Source organism: Sus scrofa, chromosome 8 (assembly GCF_054392235.1).
Source record: "Sus scrofa isolate SSC_HxYL_T2T_F1_AM1 chromosome 8, Sscrofa_HxYL_maternal_Yorkshire_Landrace_v2.0, whole genome shotgun sequence".
NCBI classification, from domain to species: domain Eukaryota; kingdom Metazoa; phylum Chordata; class Mammalia; order Artiodactyla; family Suidae; genus Sus; species Sus scrofa.
In genome coordinates this window covers 35412697-35434250 of record NC_139390.1, presented here as the reverse complement: position 1 = coordinate 35434250, position 21554 = coordinate 35412697, and the positions used below count along the sequence as shown (strand labels likewise).

Here is a 21554-nt window from a genome sequence, read left to right as displayed (position 1 = left end):
AAGGGTGGTGGTGGGGAAGGTGAAATAGTTAAAGGAGATCAACTCTATGGTGATGGATGGAAACTAAATTTTTGATGGTGAGAACACTTTAGTGTATACAGAAGAAGAAACACAATATTTTTAACACATGAAACTTGAAATCTTTTAATTCATAGTCAATAAACTATGAATTAAAAACAAATGTGTAAGCCTCCTAGCACATGGGAGGGGTCCAATAAAAATGAATTCCTCTCTTCCCAACTGAAACTACAGAACACAGATTGTATCTAAAACTAAATGATCAGTTATAATCATGTTTGATATGTTTATAAATGGTAATACCAACAGTGGTAAAGACATATAAATAAACAACATTCCATCTCCAAAGTTTAGTTCAAGAGTTATAGGAAAATTTTAAGTTACTAAGTGTCTGGAAGTTGTCTGTAAACCTGGTGCAGCCACTTGTTTTTACCTGACTATCTTGTTATACTTCAAAGTCTCTCATTATTCTATAATAACGTCATTGCTAATGAAAATGAAATTATAATACAACGTAGCCTCACAAAGTTATTAGATGATTTCCCAATTTTCACACTCTGTAGGTTAACCAGGACTGTTGTTCTCATTTCAGAAAGTCTCTAATGCCAATCTTACTATTCATCTCACAGTTAGCATTAATATACAGAACTTTCATTTAGAGAGACGTAGCTGATGACATTCCGGTCCTGACAAAAAAAGCTATTTGATGTCCCAAATAGACTGACAACTGTTAGGAGGACTGTTTCACTCTTTCACATTGAACATTCACAAAATAATTAGCAAGATGAAAATGATCTAGCAAGAAAAATTTTACATTCTCTCCAGTTGAAATGCCAGTGTCTGTATATTTTACTGTGCCCTATTCTTGGTATATCTTCTCTCTCAAATCCTTTTCAAATCCTGTCCACCCATAAAAATAGTATATTTCCACATCTACCTAATTTTTGTAAATTATCTGTCATCTCCAGTTGAATGATGGACGTGATCTTCTACTTCAGCAGAAATAAATGCTCTTGACGTATTTTGTTAATACTTCCCCTGGAGAACAATTAAAAATCACACCTTACAATAAAGTCTAGGACCTTTCCATAAATGCCCTTGCACTCCAGAGGGTTTCTAGAAAAGAGGACAAAGCCAGTCTACAGTAGTTTGGAACACTACATTTTCACAGTGAATATAGTTCAGAAAATTCCTTCAGAGACCAATGGATCTATAGCTCATCTCGAATGAACTCATTCTGATCCTAGAATGTACAGATCAAAATTTATAGTAAACAGAAAAAGGCGAGGTCCATTTTTTCCAAAATTATATCTTTTATGAAACTCAAAAAAAAATAACTTCACTGAAAGAAAATTTCCAACCAACTTATTCAGACTTCCTGGAGCAGAAAGTGAGGCCTTGATAACTTTTACAGGAAAAAAAAATATTCTGTCTAAGGAACATAAATGATTTTGCAAAGATGGTTCTAAGAATAGTATAAAAGAAAGTTAGTCATACAGAAGAAGCAAGGGTCATATGCAGAGGTCTGGTATTCAAAGATCCTTTCTTAAGGTACTGTAACTCCTGACAGGGACTGGTCAACGAACCTAACTCTAACATGTGTCTCATGTTTGCTTCATTTTTAAAAAATATTATGCTTTTTAATTTTGAAAATTGAAGAACTATCATTAAAAATATATCTCTGGAAATGTCTGTATTACTTATGGCTCATAATGAAGCGAAGGCCAAGATTCCCTAAAAGAAACAGCTCTTTGTTCATTATCAGCATCACATACAGTGAGGAGCAGAGAAGACCCCAAAACAAATTCCTGCCAGGACAATACAGTACCTAAAGAAAGCATTTACTTTTGTCTTAAATGGTGAATCTTCCTTAAAGGAATTATCTGAGCCTCGTTCAGTGGATAAGGACTTGAATCTTGCAGAAATTGAATGCCTCAATGACTTCTTTTGATTGGATGATTTCAAAAGATGGTTTGGGTTATTGGTTACTTTCTTTTGTGACACAGAAACTCCTGTGACTTATCTTTGGCTAAAAAATATCTGGTGATATGCATCCTGAGTCAAAATTTCCAGCCATAGAATCTGCTACTCAACTGGCTCTACGCAGTACTGCTTCCAGTTCACCCATCAGCCATTCCCTGAACTTACCATGTTCATTGCTACCCCTGGGCCTTCGTACATGCTGCTCTTTCTACTTTGTATATGTCCCTCTTCCTAAAAACTTCTGGCCTATACTTTAAAAAAATGCAAATGAATGTATATGCAAAAAAAGAAACAGATTCACATATATAGAAGACAAACTTGTGGTTATCAAAGGGGAGAAGGAAGGGAGGAGGACGTATTAGGGATATAATATTCTCTATGAACAAACTAATATATATATAATAGATAAATTACATGGATACACTGTAAGGTACAGGGTGTTTTACCCTTTATCTTATAAAAACCTATACTGGAGTATAATCTGCAAAAATACTGAATCACTGTGTTGTACACCTGAAACAAACATAGTATTGTAAATCAACTGTACTTCAATACAAAAAAAAAAAAAAAAAACCTCTTGGAAAAAATTCAATCTCTGGCATTATATTGGAAGATGCAAAAGACTGTATCTCCTTTTTTAATCCTTTATAGCAACTAACAAGGTTATAGAAAAAAATAGCTAAATAAATAAGTAAATATTTTTACATGTTGGTTGGTGAGAACACTCCATACTAAGTATTATAAAAATCAAATGCAATACTTTGAGATAAACTTAACACCATGACTCATTAGAACATACACTATTCATCTACTAAAGACACAATTCTTTAAACTATGATTTAGACAAAAGAACATTTTTATCAATGATAACCCTTAAGGGTGTAAGTTTGATCAAGGAAGAAGTTCAGTGTTGTAAAAATGGTAAAGATTGACTGGAATTTTTGCTTTTATTCTTGAGGTTGTGAAGAGCTGTCAGTGTTGACTTCGTAACACAGGAAGGGCAAATGTATACCTTTGATTTCCAGAGTGATGCTTTCTCTGTGAATATAAACTGCCTCAACCATGGTAAGAGTAAGCACATCTTATTTTGTGGGGCAGTTTTGTCAGCTGTCATCATGCAAACTCATCTTCTGTGTACTAGATGGCTTTCTATTAGAAACAGAAGGACCAATCTGAAAAACATGTAGCTACCAGATTACTTGTTCAAGAGCATTTTTTTTATTTTTAAAGTTTTATTGAAGTATAGTTGATTTATAATGTTATGATAAGTTCTGCTGTACAACAGAATGATTGAATTATACATGTACACACATCCATTCTTTTTCAGGTTCTTTTCCCACATACAGATTATCACAGAATATTGGATAGAGTTCTCTGTGCTATACAGCAGGTCTCCATTGGTCAGTTATTCCATATACCACAGTGTGCATATGCCAATCTCAAATCTCCAGTCCATCTTTCCCCTGCACCTGTCCCTTTTAGTAACCATTAGTTTGTGTTCAAAGTCTGTGAGTCTATTTCCGTTCTTCAAATAAGATCATTTGTACCCTTTTTTTGGATTCCACATATAAGAAATCCTGTGATGTTTGTCTTTCACTGGCTAGCTTTATCAAGAGCATTTTCTATGACCATTCATAAATAAATCATAGATTTCTAGTGTGGGAGCACAAGAATTTCCACATAAGGAAAACAGGCTTGAGATCAAAGTTGATTTTATAAGGACAACATTTTATAGTTATTATTATATTGTGGTCCATTTTTTAACATTTCCTGAGGGCTAAAGATGATTTTAAAATCTTTGGAGCATCTGAACAAGAGCCCAGACATTACTTTCTCTAAGAAATTGAAAATGAAATAGGTGGCAAGACTGTCATCCAACATAAAATTGAGAAAATGGTCCCCTGTGTACCACATGCTTCAAGCATAAATCATCATTCAGTGATGTGCACAAATTGACAAAAGTGAAATCTTTACTGTATCTATAAAGGTATAGGCTGCATCCATATAGAATTATTGGGCTTAATGCTTTGACAGGAATAGTTGATCCATTGAAACATTTGATCAAGTTTAGACTGTCAATTTTGCTGAATTCTTTAAATGGAAAGTTTTTTGACTGAAGTAATTGAACTAGACAATTGTCTTGCTTTCTTTAATTTTGTATTTTTGTTTTTATTTTTTAGGGCTGCAGATTTGTCGCATATGGAAGTTCCCAGGCTAGGAGTTGAATCAGAACTACAGCTGCTGGCCTATACCACAGCCATAGCAACATGGGACCTGAGTTCTGTATGCAACCCACACAGCCTGGATTCTTAACCCACTGAGCAAGACCAGGGATCGAACCTGCACCCTCATGGATACTAGTCAGATTTGTTTCTGTTGCACCACAATGGGAACTCCTGTCTTGTTTTCTTATAGTTACATCTATGAGGACAATTTTAAAGAAAGAGATCCTCTGACCTGAAAAGCTCTTTTCAAAATATATCATGTAAAGTGGAATTTTCAAAATAAAGTATTTTACAGAAACCAGACAAAGTAAAAATTATCCTATTACAACCAACAGCAGAATTCATGAGACATTAGAAAGGGCAACTGAACAAGAGCTAAAAACATATTAGCCACTCTAGTCTACCTAACTGTTATGCAGGAATATAGAAATGCTGTCACGTTTGGATTCAGGAACAAAATTTCTAGATCTTTCAGTTTTTCAAGAAAATCAGGATTTTTACATGAAATATTGTTATCTTTAAATGCTGGGAAACAATTCATACAATTTAAAAACTGATGATCTGAGTTCCTGTGATGGTTTAGCAGAAATAAACCCAAAGGAAACAGGTTCAATCCTTGGCCTTGCTCAGTGGGTTAAGGCTCTGGTGTTGCCCTGAACTGCAGTAAAGGTTGCAGATGCGGCTCAGATATGACATTGCTGTGGCTATGGCGTAGGCCAGCAGCTGCAGCTCAGATTCCACTCCTAGGCTGGGAATTTCTATATGCCACAACTGTGGGCCCCATGCCCCCACCCAAACAAAACAAAACTAAAACCTGAAGATCAACACTGACTCTCTCTCCATATAGAATACACCTGTGTGTATATGTGTACAAATATATGTACATCACGCATATACATGTATGTGTATATGTTCATTAGACTATAAATATACCTACATATATCATTTATACATAAATACATATAAATTTATAAAATATATATAAAATACATAAAATCTACTTCTGGGCCACATCCATCGTAGACTTTATTGCCTTGCTCTTCAGTGTCATAGTCTATTTTCTCCTCTTTTTTTTTTTTCTTTTCTCTTTTTGCCACCTTGCAACATAAGGAGTTCCCAGGGCAGGGATCAGATCCAAGCCACAGTTGTCACCTAAGCCACAGCTGTGGCAATGCTGGATCCTTAACCCATTGTGCTGGGCTGGGGATTGAACTGCATCCCAGGTCTCCCAAGACACTACCCATCCTATTGTGCCACAGCGGGAACTCCTCCTCTCCCCTATTTTTACATAAAGTTGTGACAGTTTATTTTTATCTCTTTTGGTACATTTGTAGAAAAGCGATATGTGTTAAATGAAATATACAGTAGACATGTGTTGTTAAAGGTGACCTGATAAGGTTACATTGTAGCCACTCATGAGGACAATTGGTCACTAGGACTCCCCATTAAACGCCCCAGTTATGTTTGCAACTCCCATGAGGGAATCCATTTCCTAAAAGAGGTTGACTTGAAAGGGAGAATCTAAATGTGACACACCCTCTCTCCTCTAAATCCAAATCTTGACACTGAGAAGAGACGTCATTCCTGTCAGCTTCAGAGAAAATGGAGCCAGTGTCTTTATTGTTCATGAGGTTAGGCAGGCGTACTGAGCAAATGAAAGGAGGACCATCCTCCCCTGCAGAGAACCTCAAGTCAGCAGAAAAATGCCATAAATAGCCCACCCTTTACTTAGCTGCTGATGTGGTAAAAGATTTAGATCCAAGTTTTTAAATTATAATAAACACTAGGGGAATTATTAATGTAAAGTATGAAAGTGTCATGTGATAGGATGGTAGATGGCCATGACAAAGTTTTATGTGTTTTATGAATATGTAATCATATAGGGAATGCTTTCAACATAAGTAGGTGACAAATCTACAGCCTACAAATACTTAGAAAAGTTGTCCCTAAAACAGCTATAAAAATCTACAGGTTACAATTCAAACAAGAAACTTGTCTTCCTCTGGTCTAGATCTCTATTTCTACATATATTTATAATTGCATTTCACAAAATTGCTTTTAAAAATCCTGATACTGCAATGAGAAACTTGCACATAAAGATTCCCTGTACTGATTCTGTGGGGAGTTCTCCTCCTCTTTCCCTTCCTATATAGCACATACATGGTAGATATATATGAAATCTAGATATATGCCCATACACCTGTATCTGTCCAAAGGAAGTATCTGAAAGTCATCCTCATCTTCAACTCCTCCTCCTTTGTCTGCCCTCATATCTAAGCAGGCTCTAATTCCTATAAGTCCATCTCACTTACACCTTTCTTATGCCCCTCTTTTTTCCCCATCCTTCTTGTCATTGCTCTTATATCAGTCTCACATTTCTCATCTGGATAACTGAAACTAAAATCCAGTCATCTATTTTAGTTGCTGTTCTTATAATATTCTACATTCTGCCCCTGAACACCCAACATTGCCTGGTTTCTATAACTCCTCTTTTAAAACTTCACTGCACGAAGAAATCTTCCTTCAGATTCTGAAAAACCCAATTCTAAGTATAAGATAGAGGCACCCAGAGGGAGAAAGTCAAACTATCATAATATATGCTTGTATAGTGTTACATATATGTTTATGTCTTGCATCAGGACAAAAGAATGTCTTTTTGTTTTGTATCTCAAGTCTTGTAACAAACCGCCTGACTTAGAGAAGGATCTCAAAAAATGGCTGCTTAAAACTTTGAGTAAGACGAGAAAAATCTTAGAGTAAGAATACAAAGCAGTCTTTCCCCATCTTTTATATGATGAATAAATTTAAGAAAAGAGTTAGTTTAAAACCATTACAGATAATAAATTTTCAGAGTAACATTCTTTGATCTCTGACCCTCACTTTGGATATCACATCAAGTAAAAGCTTTCAAAAATTTTCAAACTAGCCTGTAAATATTTTGTAGCAATGCTCTCTGCACCTGAAGGCAGATACAGAATATGGATGAAAATGCCTTTAGAAGGCTAATGCTAATATTTATTTCACTATAACTTTGAGAGAATATCATGGGTGGCCATTCAAATAAAGACAAAAGATTCTCCGATAAACAGATTTTCTCTCTCGTCTCTCTTCCTACCCACCACTCAAGCTCCCTAGCTTGACTGCTACATAGCAAACATAGCCATGACGTTCCTCCCGGTATCCATGCCTCATTACAATGTACCTCCGTACCCTCTTTCATCAAGTATGGGGTGTATTGTCTCATCCCTTGATTCTTGGCCAGAAATGTGATTTGTATTTAATCAATAGAATGTGATGACATTAGAATTGTGCCTCTTAAAAATTTAAGACTTTGCTCTCTTTTACTCTTTCTGTCTCCCAAGCTTGCATGTGACAAGCCTAGAGTAGCTTGTTGGATGATGAGAGATGCATCACTCAGTCACCATTGTCACCCCAGCCAACATCTACTCAACCCCCAGAAATATCTATATTTTATCTGATGTTTAATGAACTACAAACACATAAGGGGGCCCAGTCATGACAAAAGAACTGTCCAGTTGAATGCAGACCAATTTTCTGATCCACAGAATCATGAACTACATAAATGGCTATTTTAATAACATGCTAAGTCTTGCAGTAACCTGTTATATAATAGAAACTAATTGTTAGAATTTTTATACTGTAGATTCCTCATCTGTAATGTGAGAATAAAAATATTACCTATCTCATACAGGTAATGAGTATAAAATAAGCAGACATATTAAAATTCCTGACACACAGTAAGAACTAATAACATTAACTATTATTATATCAACGTTAACACATCTCTTCTTGGAACATGTCATTCAAGGATTCTCAGTTCTGACCTCCCATGTTTCAAACATGTTTTGATATTATGCTACCAAGAAAAAAGTGAGAAGAACATGAATGCATGGGATATACAATGTTCTCCTCATCCTTACAGATCCAAATATTAGTGTTTACCTGAGAATTGCTAATTTTAACTTACATAATTGCAAATACTCAATAGATGGGTAAAGGGCTTCTATCTAAAAGGATAAAGTAACAAACTTTGGATGTGCATTAAATGTTTGTATAATGTCCAGGTGTTTTGACAATAGTATATGAAGGCACTGCATACACTATTAGCTATATTTTTAACTGGCTAGGCACTGTGCAAAGCACTCTATTATGAAATCATGGTAGGGTATTAAGACATAATATCTTCAAAATTATTTCTGAAGTTGGTTATTAATAAGTATTCAAAGGTTATATTTGTCTAGGAAGCAGATGGAAACTTCTAGGATCTCAAAGAAAAGATCAGGATTGTAGATTTGGACGCAGATATGATTTTTCAAATATCATAAGGATATGTGTATGAATTATAACACTGAGTGAGAGCAATGAATGATTATGTCCACAGCTTTCAAATGAGGGTGGTGACTGATGTCAAAGTGAACATCTGGAGAAATTTTTATTTTTTATTGATTTATTGATTTATTGTCTTTTTTAGGGCTGCACCTGTGGCACATGGAGGTTCCCAGGCTAGGGGTTGAATCAGAGCTGTTGCTGCCAGCCTATACCACAGCCACAGCAACACCAGATCTGAGCCACATCTGTGACCTACACCACAGCTCATGGCAACACTGGATCCTTAACCCACTGAGCGAGCCCAGGGATTGAACCCTCAACTTCATGGTTCCTAGTAGGATTCATTTACCACTGAGCCATGACGGGAACTCCCCTGGAAAAATTTTTATGATTCCCATCTGCTTTTACCCTCTTCTTTTTTCGTTGTTCCTCTCTCAATGGAGTTGACATATATAACTGTGCATACTACTCCATGTCCTTTTCCTAAACTTGTTGGAATGGAGAGAGACATACAGTATTTAGGAAGATGAAATTTGAAAAAAAAATTGTAAGTGATAATAATAAAGTCCTGCTCATAGCTTTCACCACACTTATAACACAGGCATACATACAACTGAGAAGAAATTTTAATTTAGGAGTTCTTGTTGTGGGTCACCAGGTTAAGAACCCAACTAAGTGTCCATAAGGATGTGGGTTTGATTGCAGGCCTTGATCAGTGGGTTAAGGATCCAGTGTTGATGCAAGCTGCAGCATAGGTCACAGATGTGGCTTGGATCTTGTGTTGCTGTAACTGTGGTGTAGGCCTGCAGCTGCAGCTCTGATTTGACCCCTCACCTGGGAACTTCCATATGCCACAGGTGCAGCCCTAAAAAGAAAGAAAAAAAAAAAGATGTAATTTTAATTTAGAAATTTAAAAATGGATTTCCTATAGGTTTTTTGACAACACAAAAAGTATTAAAATGTTAAAGATATCAACACATTAGCATTGCTGTATAAGTTAGCATTAGTTTTGAATGAAAGTGACCCCCAGAAAGATAAGGTAATAATACATTAGGCAGTTTGAATCACCTCATGAGGACTAAGGACTCAATGGCAGCTGATAACAACTGTATGCTCTGAAATCAGTGACACTATATGGTATTCTTTCTCCCTTAGGAAGGAATCCTGAATCTGGGAATCAGAACTTAGAAGTGGTATTAGCTCCCATTAACTAGAAAGAGAGCTGCTTTATCTCACTACACTTATGCTGGTTTTAGAGATATAAACTTCTCCAAAGAGGAATTTTTCTCCCAGGGAATAAATTAAAAGCCTCCTTTGAAATGAACAATGAAATTTCTACTAGGCCATCTTAGACTCCACATGCCACTAAACCTTCAGGAAGTTACACTTCTGACTATGGTGATTATTTCTGGTTATCAAGAGGAAATAGACATAAAAAAAATTACAACCAAATGCTGAACAACCTTCAGCCGAATGGACTGGAAACTTTCAAAAAGACATCCTATTCCAGAAGACAAAGAGGAGGCCACATTAAGAGGTAGGAGGGGTGACTATTCAATGTAAGTCATCCCATACCTCCTGGGTGGGAAGTCCCATAGACTGGAAAGTAACTGTATCACAGAGACTCACCTATAGGAATGAGAGTTCTGAGCCCCACATCAAATCCCCACACACCACTCCTGGAGAATCTGGCAATGAAGGCCAGTGGGACTTGTGCACAGGCACTCCATGGGACTGGGGGAAATGGAGACCCCATTCTTAAAAGGCACACAGACTTTCATATGCACTGGGTCCAAGGGCAAAGCAAAGCCTGCACAGGAATCTGGGGTGGACCTGACTGCAGTTCTTGGAGGACATTCTGAGAAAACAGGGGTGAATGTGTCTTGTTGTGTGGGAAGGGCATTGGAGGCAAAGCTCTTGGGAATATTCATCAGCATGCATTTCTCTAGACGTGGTCATTCTGAGAAAATCTGGCCCCACCTGTCAGTCAGTGCTGAGAAGCCCCAGGGCAAATAACAATCCAGGTGGGATCACAGCCCTGCCCATCACTAAACAGGCTGCCTAAAGTTTCCCCAGGCACACAGCTGCCTCTAATCTCACCCAGAGACAAAGACTCACACACCAGAGGGACAGGAATCAGCCCTACCTACCAGTGGGCAGGCATCAGCCCCTCCCATCAGGAAGCCTACAGCAAGCCCCCCATACTGACTTCAGCCACAAGGGGGGCAGACACCAGAAGCAAGAGAGGCTACAACTCCATTGTCTGCAAAAAGGTCACCGCACCAAAAACCTATAAAAATGAAAAGACAGATAACTATAACTCAGATGAGGGAGAAAGAAAAAACCCCAGAAAATCAGCTAGTGATGAGGAGATTCTCAGCCTCCAGGAAAGACTTTAGACTGTTGATGCTGAAGATGATGCAAGACATTGGAAATAAACTGGACACAAAAATGGATAACTTACAGGAAACACTGAGTAAAGAGATACAAGATATAAAACTTAAAGGGGAACAGATACAAAATATAATAACTGAAATAAAAAATTCACTAGAAGTAGCTAACAGCAGAATACAGGAGGCAGAAGAATGAATAAACGATGTGGAGGACAGATTAGTGGAAATTATGGATGAGGAACAGAAAAAAAAGATTGAAAACAAATGAATAGAGTCTCAGTGAACTCTGGGACAACGTTAAATGCAACAACATCCATATTATTGGGGTGCCAGAAGGAGAAGAGAGAGAGAAGGGGACAGAAAAAACACTTGAAGAGATAATAGCCAAAAACTTCCTAAAATGGGAAAGAAACCACTCACTCAAATCCAGGAAGCAGAATGAGTACAATATAAAATAAACCCAAGGAGGAACACCCTGAGACACATATTAATCAAACTGACCAAAATTAAAGACAAAGAGAAAATATTGAAGGTAGCTAGGGAAAAGAAACAAATAACATACAAGGAAAGCCCGATAAGGTTATTGGCAGAGTTTTCAACAGAAACTCTGCAGGCCAGAAGGAGTGGCATGATATACTTAACGTGATGAAAGGAAAAAACCTCCAACAAAGATTACTTCACCTAGCAAGGCTCTCATTCAGATTTGAAGGAGAAATCAAAACCTTCACAGATAAGCAAAAGCCAAGAGAATTCAGCAACACTAAACCAGCTTTGCGACAAATACAAAAGGAACTTTTCTAGGCAGAAAAGAAAAGGCTGCAACCAGAAACAAAAATACCATGAATGACAAGTCTCACCAGTAAAGGTATATATACAGTAAAGATATGAAATCATCCATGTACAATTATGGCACCAGAATCAGAAAGCATGAGAAGACGAGGGTACAAATGCAGGACACTGGAGGTGAACTTGAAATTAAGAGGCCAACAACTTAAGGCAAGTTCATATATTTGACTCATATCAAAACTTTAGAATAACTGCAAATCAAAAACCTACAATTGATACACAAACAAATAAGAAAAATCAACTCAAATACAACACGGAAGATAGTCATCAAACCAGAAGAGGCGAGAACAAGAGAAGGGAGGAAAAAAGAGTGACAAAACCAAATCCAAAGCAATTAATAAAATGGCAATAAGAACATACATATCAATAATTACCTTAAATGTTAATGGACTAAACGCCCCAACCAAAACCCATAGACTGGCTGAATAGATACAAAAACAAGACCCATATATATGCTGTCTTCAAGAGACCCCCTTCATTTCTAGGGACACATACATATTGAAAGTGAGAGGATGGAAGAAAATGTTTCTGCATGCAAACGGGGATCAAAGAAAGCTGGAGTAGCAATACTCATATCAGAAAAAAATAGACCTTAAAGTGAAGAATATTTTAAGAGACAAGGAAGGACACTATATAATGATCAAAGGATCAATCCAATTCAATATAACAATTTGAAATATCTATGCACCCAACATAGGATCACCACAATATATTAGGCAATTGCTAACAACCTTAAAAGGAGTAATCAACAATAATATAATAAAAGCAGGGGACTTTAACATCCCACTTATAGCAATGGACAGATCATTCAGTCAGAAAATCAGTAAAGAAACAGAGGCCCTGAATGTAGCATTTGACCAGATGGACTTAATAGATATTTATAGGACACTCCATCCAAAAACAACAGAATACATATTCTTCTCAAGAGCACATGGAACATTCTCTAAGGTTGAACACATCCTGGGCTACAAATCAAACCTTGGTAACTTTAAGAAAATTGAAATCATCTCAAGCATCTTTTCTGACCACAATGCTATATGACTGGAAATCAACAACAAGAAAAAAACTGCAAAAAAACACAAACACATGGAGACTAAACAACATGCTACTAAACAACCAATAGATCACTGAAGAAATCAAAGAGGAAATTAAAAAATACCTAGAAGCAAATAACAAAGAAACGACACTCCAAAACCTATGGGATGCAGCAAAAGCTGTTCTAAGAGGAAAGTTTATAGCAATACAAACTCACCTCAAGAAACAAGAAAAGGCTGACACAAACAAGCTAACTTTACATCTAAAGCAGCTCAAGAGAGAAGAACAGACAAGACCTAAAATTAGTATAAGGAAAGAAATAAAGATCAGAGCAGAAGTCAATGAAATAGAAATGAAGAAAACCATAGACAAGATCAATGAAACAAAAATTTGGTTCTTTGAAAAGATTAACAAAATTGATAAACCCTTAGCCAGATGTAGCAAGGAAAAAAGAGAGAGGACTCAAATCAATAAAATTAGAAATTAAAAAGGAGAAGGAACAACGGACATCACAGAAATACAAAGGATCATAAGAGACTACTATATGCAACTATATGCCAATAAAATGGAAAGCCTAGAAGAAATGGACAAATTTTTAGAAAAGTACAATCTCCTAAGACTATGCCAAGAAGAAAGAGAAAAGATGAATGGACAAATCACAAGTACTGAAACTGAAACTGTGATTAAAAAACTTCCAACAAACAAAAGTCTGGGATCAGATGGCTTCATGGGTGAATTCTATCAAACATTTAGAGAAGAGCTAACACCTATCCTTATGAAACTATTCCAAAAAAAAAAAAATCACAGAGGAAGGGACACTCCCAAACTCATTCTATGAGGCCACCATCACCCTGATACCAAAACCAGACAAAGTTACCACAAAAAAAAAAAGAAAAGAAAATTACAGGCCAATATCACTGATGAACATACATCAAAAATCCTCAACAAAATACTAGCAAACTGAATCCAACAATACATTGAAAGGATTGTACACCATGATCAAGTGGGATTTACCTCAGGGCTGCAAGGATTCTTCAATATCCCCAAATCCATCAGTGTGATACACCCCATTAACAAACTGAAGGATAAAAACCATATGATCCTCTCAATGGACGTGGAAAAAGCCTTTGACAAAATCCAACACCCATTTCTGATAAAAACCCTTCAGAAAGTGGGCATAGAGGGAAACTACCTCAACATAATAAAGGCCATATATGACAAACCCACAGCTAATATCATTCTCAATGGTGAAAAGCTGAAAGAATTCCCACATCAGGAATAAGACAAGGATGTCCGCTCATACCACTACTATTCAATATAGTTTTGGAAGTCCTAGCCACAGCAATCAGAAAAGAAAAAGAAATAAAAGGAATCCAATTTGGAAAGGAAGAAGTAAAACTATCACTATTTGCAGATGACATGATACTATACCTAGGGAATCCTAAAGAATGGGATAAAATATTTGCAAGTGAATCAACTGACAAGGGATTGATCTCCAAAATTTATAAACACCTCCTACAGCTCAATACCGAAAAAACAAACAACCCTATCAAAAAATGGGCAGAAGATATAAACAGACAATTCTCCAAAGAAGACATACAGATGGTCAAAAAACACATGAGAAGATGTTCAAAATCACTCATCATTAGAGAAATGCAAATCAAAACCACCATGAGGAACCACCTCATACCAGCCAGAATGGCCATCATCAAAAAGTATACAAAAAGCAAGTGCTGGAGAAGGTGTGGAGAAAAAGTAACCCTATTGCACTGTTGGTGGGAATGTAAATTGGTACAATCACTGTGAAAAACAGTATGGAGATTCCTCAGAAAACTAAAAATAGAACTACCATTTGATCCAGTTATCCCACTCCTGGGCATCTATCCAGAGAAAACCATAACTTGAAAAAACACATGTTCTCCAATGTTCATTGCAGTATAATTTGCAATAGCCAAGACATGGAAATGACCTAAATGTCCATCGACAGAGGCATGGATCAAGAAGATGTGGTACATACACACAATGGCATATTACTCAGCCTTTAAAAGGAAAGAAATAACAGCATTTGCAGCAACATGGATGGACTTAGAAATTATCATGCTAAGTGAAGTCAGTCAGACAATGAGACACCAACATCAAATGCTATCACTTACATGTGGAATCTAAAAATAAAGGACACAATGAACTTGTTTGCACCACAGACTCACAGACTTTGAAAAAGTCATGGTTTCCAAGTGAGACAGGTTGGGAGGTGTGGAGATTCACTGATGGTTTGGGACGGAAATGCTGCAAAATTTGCTTGTGATGATTGTTGTACACCTATAAATGTAATAAAATCCATTAAGTCATAAAAAATAAAAAAAACAGAGGAAATAGAGTTGCTACCACACATGGGGTAATGGATGGATATATCTTGAGCCCAAGATAATATCCAGAGTATCCCTTAGCACTCCTGTGTTCAGCAGTTAAAAAAGAATAAAAGGAGCTCTCATTGTGGCTCTGTGGTAATGACTCTGACTAATATCCATAAGGATGCAGGTTTGCTCCCTGGCCTTGCTCAGTGGGTTAAAGATCCAGTATTGCTGTAAGCTGGTGTAGATCCCAGATGCGGATTGTATCTGGCTTGGTTGTGGATGTGGTGTAGGCTGGCAGCTGCAGCTCCAATTAGACACCTAGTCTGCTGGGAACTTGCATATGCCATGGGTGCAACCCTAAAAAGCAAAAAAAAAAAAAAAAAAAAAAAAAAAAAAAAAAAAAAAAAAAAAAAAGAATAAAAAGCTATGGCAATGCAATATATACAGTATAACATATGCCACAGACATTTGAATAGATAAGGTTTAGATCCTGCGCAGTACAAAATCAAAACCAGCTGATGTAATATCAAATGGCAAAGGAAACAACAGTTAAAAAAAGAAGTTCTGGATGTAAACTACAGCTGTATAACTACACATAGGCTAGCAACCATGCGTATTTTACTTTTGACAGTGACATGAACATATTTATACATATATAATAGATTTTATATATAGAAACTGATCAGATTTTTGTCATATTCCCTCTCCATTGATATTATGAGTATTAATAATAGCTAATTTGTAATTCAGTATTTAAGTTATAGCATCATCACAGTGAAAGTGAATGAGCTAAAAAAACAATGAACATAACTGGAGTTATATAAATGACATATGAGACTCTGCAAAGTCTCATTTACTTAAGAGAAGTTGCATTAGGCTAAGCAGGTGTGGCATTGCTATTGTATATTTGGATGTTGAGTTAAATGCCATTTATGGATGCTGTGTTGAGCAAAGAGGTGGGCTGTGTTGGACTGTCCATTAACACATCAGTACTATCACAACTTCATCCTAAGGTTTTTTTGCAAGACCAAAGAGAAATCAGAAATGTTCCTAAAATCCTTTTCCCAATGGTTCAAGGTTAGAATTTTCTAATGAGAGGCACTCACTTCAGAGGCTGAAAGAGGGAAAGATATAACCTCTGGAGGAAATGTTTGCCAGAGATGTTATCAGGTGTGTAACTCACAGCTGTGCCCAGTGAGCCCTCTGAACAACTTGCTCTGCTCTGCTGATGGAGATAATTGGTGGGAGCTCTCCAGCACGTCTTCATAATCTGGGCTTATCTCCAGCAAATTTAACAACTATCCAATGTGTTCCTTCAACCAAGACAATCCCTAGTAATTTCCTCATTTTTGCTTTCCCTGATCTTCTAATTATTAGGTAAACTCCTAATTATCTATATGAATTTATTCTGTGTCTGGAAGAAATAGAATGGCTTGTTTACTGATTCGTATATTTCCATTAAGGACAATTTTGAGAAGTCATTCAGGTCCCTGTTGCCAGAACTTAAGTAGAAGGAAAGATGAGAATGACTCTTCTGTTCAGGATGGCTGTGTGCCAGCTTAAAATCAAGGATTCTATTATTAACAAATAAGAAAAGAGTGGATATTGATAGCAACTCTGCCTCAAATAGGATGAACCACTTTTCTGTGTGTGGGAAGAGGTACTTTCTTGCTCATTTTAGAGATCTCCTTTAAGCTATATATAAATGACATATATTTCAAGCTATATTAAGAGGGCAGGAGCCTGAAGCTAAAGAAAATAAACACTAGATATCCATATAAGAGACATTTCTTGAGTGCTATGCTCTCTCCCGAAATGGACTTTTGTTTGATTTCCCTTACTATTTTATTCAAGATGCCATTTTAGCTTTTTTTGTTTGCTTTTTTTTTTGGGGGGGGGGGGGCTCACCTGCAGCATGCAGAAGTTCCCAGGCTAGGGGTCAAATAAGAACTGTAGCTGCTGGCCTAAGCCACAGCCATAGCAACACAGGATCTGCGACCTACACCACAGCTCATGGCAATGCTGGATCCTTAACCCATTAAGTGAGGCTAGGGACTGAACCAGCATCCTATGGATCCTATCAGATTTGTTACCACTGAGCCATGATGGGAACTCTCCAAGATGCCATTTTGGACCTCATCAAATTACACATGCACAAACATTGTCTTATTCCTCTCTGAGCCTCAATTTTTTTTCAATTATTAAAATAGAAATAATATTTTTTCCATAATTACTCCTCATGGATATTTTAGTAATAAATGAAATGATGGATGTGAAAATATTTTGTGACTGGCAACGTCCTATGCCAATATAAAGGATTGAAATCAGGATTACTTTAGTGACTGTGCCAAAGTGTTCTATTGATTCATTTTGCAAAAGTTCTTATCTCAGAAGGAGAGAGCTATACATGGGTTCTGGTAGGATCATGAAATAGATAAAGTTGCCTTCTTTTTACAATTTCTTCTGGCATCTTTAAGTAACCCAGAGAAAAATGTCAGCTGAGTCATATTTCCCACAACAGGATGACCCCAGCAAGTGTGTTCTTGCCACTGGCAATGCCGCTTGTGAATCTTAACATTCACGGTCAGTGCTTATGGGCTGACAGCTGGGATTTAAAATACTTGTGGCTAAATCATAAGAGCAGCTGAGAAGCACAGGCCATCTGCTGCAGGTGTGCACTAAAACACTCTCAAATTCATCAAATCCACCTTGACACCCATTAACAAAACATTTAGCAGTACAAGTTCTCTTCAGTAGTCTTATTTGGGGTTAGCTCCAAAACGTATCACTAAGCTTTGTGTCTTATTTGCAGGAAAGAGTCACTGTCCTCAGCCAAGTATATTCTGACAGAGTGCTGTTCACATGGCAACATCCATCAGACCCCTTGGAAGCTGGTGACCTGGCACATCTTGGCTTTGCACCTCATCTTTCCGGACATTTATTGAATAGGTGTTTGCACTGCGGACAGAATTTTATCTGTCTCATTACAATCTATTGCATTGTCTTCATCAGCCACAAAAACAGCCAGAGTGCAAAATAAGCCCTGGGCTCAAATTTCCAGGAAGTTGAAGTTTACATTTACAGTTTATTTTTGCTCTACTTAAGTGCACATATCTGCTTCATGTGTCACACTGTTCTGGCCACCATATGTCTTACTCAGTCATCAAATAGATGTTCATAGACCATCCAAGTCCCCACTGTGCTCCACACTGGCCTAACATTTCATGAAGGCTCCAGGTAAACTATAAAAATTCTAATTATCTTTTATTGTGAAATAATTGAAATAATCTGTTTTGTAGTACGTCTTAAATCATCTTCCATGCATTCTGATATCTTAATAGAAGATGCTTTATAATTAAGGAGTGGCCCGCCAAGCCATCCATGACCTAATATGCATCCTTCTCCAAAGGGTTATATTCAAGTGTAGATTCATCAGTTCCTACCACTTTCTATTCCTCCATTTTGACAAAATAAAAACAAGTCTATATACTCATGGCTTGAAAAATCCCTAAGAAATCCTCTCAAACAAGGATTCCCTAGTAAAAGCTTTATGGGAGATATAGGTAAATCCGGGAGACTTAAGCCCTACAGCCCTGCTGGAGCCACCTGCCAGATATGCTTATTAGCACTACCAGAAGTTACTGCAACACAGTGTCTAAATTTTTAATTTGTTTGAATTTGCATTTAGGAACTAAAATGGTATAGAATAATATCTTTTCCTTTAAACCTAATTATAAATGTACTTTAACCACTGAAAAATTAGTGTCCAAATTGTAGCAAATGTTTATGCTCTTAGTATAAATATATTTTGAAGATTTACTGTGAAAAACATCATACGATAATGAAAAAAAGAAAGCATAATGATTTTATAATTGATTACATATTAGAATGTTTGGGGCATATGGGGTTAACCAAATGTATTATTAGAATTAATATCTCGTTTCTTTACTTTTCCTTATTGTGGCCACTATCAAATTTAAATGTATGTATGTTACTGGCATTATACTGTTAAGGACAGTGTTGCCAAAAGGACAAGGCAACAAAGTTCCCTCTCTCTCTCTCTACCTTTACTCTCAGCCATGTTTAAACTCCTCTCTTTCACTCCATCCAAGAGTCCTGAACTTTATATCTGTATATTTTCCTGACTGTTAAGACACCTGCTCTGGGCAATAGTAATAACTAATTGCTATTAATTAGTTATAGTATAGCAGGGAGAAATCCTGATCCCTCTGCCAAAAAGAAAAAAGGGAAGTGGATTCCAAGAAGTGTGGATGCTTCCCTGCCACCCTGCAACAGCATCTGTATCTGGAGATGGGAGGGGAAAGGCAGAGAGAAAATGGTTTCTGGACATCTCAAATTTTATTTAAAGCCATTTCCCAACAAAACATCTTTACAAATAAAATTATGATGTTGAGTTGTTCCAGTGCCATATCACATTTCATATACATCCTAGCCTTTTAATCAATTATTTTAATCAATTATTTAAGGGACCAAACTAAATCTTCAATGTTATTTGAATGGGATTGTACATTCTGAGTTTTAACAAACCCATCGCTAATATTATTCTAGCATGATTAGTAAAAACAATCTGTATTTCAATAAATAATAATTTTATAGTAATTTTAAAAAACACTTCTAAATTAAGGTTAGGTTTGTATTTTCTTTTTTACTTTTTAATTATATTTTCTTATTAATATCGAAGTTATATTTAGAAAAAGAGCAAAAATATTTAGAAGTAAATAGCAGCTGTCTAAGAGAACATCAGACCATTGCATAACACAAGTTAACTAAACTCATGATTTTCAAACTGTGCTCCGTGTACTCTTTAGGGTTCTCCCAAGGATGGCAAAATGCCTCTTGTGAGAGAAGGTCACAGCAGGCATTCATCTCCTGACTCTCAATTTCAGTCTAATCCAGAGGAGTCCCTTAGTTATGGGAGAGAAACTCAGACAGCAGTGATAAGTGCAGGCTTTTAACTCAAATGAATTTGAGTCCATGTCCGGGCTTTGCCACTTAGTGGCTGTAGGATTTAAGGCCATTTCCTCATAGGAAAAATACCGATGATAACATTTCTATCGCAGTGGTTCCTGAAAGTTATTTTAGACAAGAAATGTAAATGTATGTAAAGCACTTAGCCCTGCACCAGGCAAAGAGTATCCATTCAGTCTAAACTATTATAGTTTACCTGTTTTATAGATTCGGTCCTTTGATAAGTTTTCATTTGATTTTCTAGAACTCTAAGATGAAGTATTTTATAACCACTAACGTGGACCTTCTTTCTATTTGTTTTAAAAACTGTGCCTGAGAAAAAACCCATGCTTTGATAAAGTAGAAAACCTGAACAAGGCATTCTTCCAACTGTGTGGATTTTTTTTTTTCAATTAGGCAACTTTTCTTAAATGAGAAAACTAATTTAAAATGTGCTTTAAAACAAAATGGAACTAGAAGAAGAAAAAAAAAAAAAAAAGACATATGCCCTGGAAAGATCTTTACACTATGCTGAAAATCACATTTCTTGCAGTAATAAATATGCCAATTCATAAAATGTAAGTTAACAGAATTCTCCATTTAACATTTTCAAAGATGATGTTAGGGTCAAAAATTTCACATCTATGGTAGCACATATAGACAGGCATTATAAATATGGGCCACATTTATAAGGTTTATGAAGAATGGCCATGTAGGAGTTCCCGTTGTGGCGCAGTGGTTAACGAATCCGACTAGGAACCATGAGGTTGCGAGTTCGGTCCCTGCCCTTGCTCAGTGGGTTAACGATCCTGCATTGCCATGAGCTGTGGTGTAGGTTGCAGACGTGGCTCGGATCCCGCGTTGCTGTGGCTCTGGCTTAGGCCGGCGGCTACAGCTCTGATTCGACCCCTAACCTGGGAATCTCCTTACGCTGCAGGAGCAGCCCAAAGAAATAGCAAGAAGACAAAAAAAAAAAAAGAATGGCCATGTAAATATGCCTATGAAACAATGAATTTGCCAATGCTCAATAAAAGCTTTTGGTCTCTGGGTTTGAATCTGGGATCTGTTTATTAGCTGTAAGCTTGGGTGCAGAGCTGAGCTCACCCCGCTTTGCTTTCTCTCGCTCCTCTGAAATGTAAGTTAGTGGTAGAACCTACCTCCTACAGCAGTTGAGAGGGGAGAGGTCAAACAATCAATGAGAACAAAGAAAGTGCTGTGAGCATGACTCTTGTCACGAGATAATGACCACTGTACCTGAAGCAGGCAAACAGCAGTCCGTGTTGTGGGAAAAAAAAAATTATGTGACCTCCAAAAGTGTCATGTGTGATAAGAACTGATCTGTTTCTAAGGCAATGTAGTAGGAGTGTTTATGCACTTTTATT

At 36.9% G+C, this 21554-nt stretch overlaps 1 protein-coding gene and 1 long non-coding RNA gene across 2 annotated transcripts in view; one reads left to right on the top strand and one right to left on the bottom strand.

The window, feature by feature from the left end:
- LOC146400418 (uncharacterized) overlaps positions 1-21150 on the top strand; it is a 325122-nt gene extending 303972 nt beyond the window's left edge. The window contains exon 5 of the transcript XR_014812374.1: positions 18017-21150. The gene's annotated coding sequence lies outside the window, so the exon portion shown is untranslated. The remainder of the gene's footprint in view (positions 1-18016) is intronic.
- LOC146400417 (uncharacterized) overlaps positions 1-21554 on the bottom strand; it is a 467787-nt gene that overhangs the window by 181706 nt on the left and 264527 nt on the right. The window lies entirely within an intron of this gene.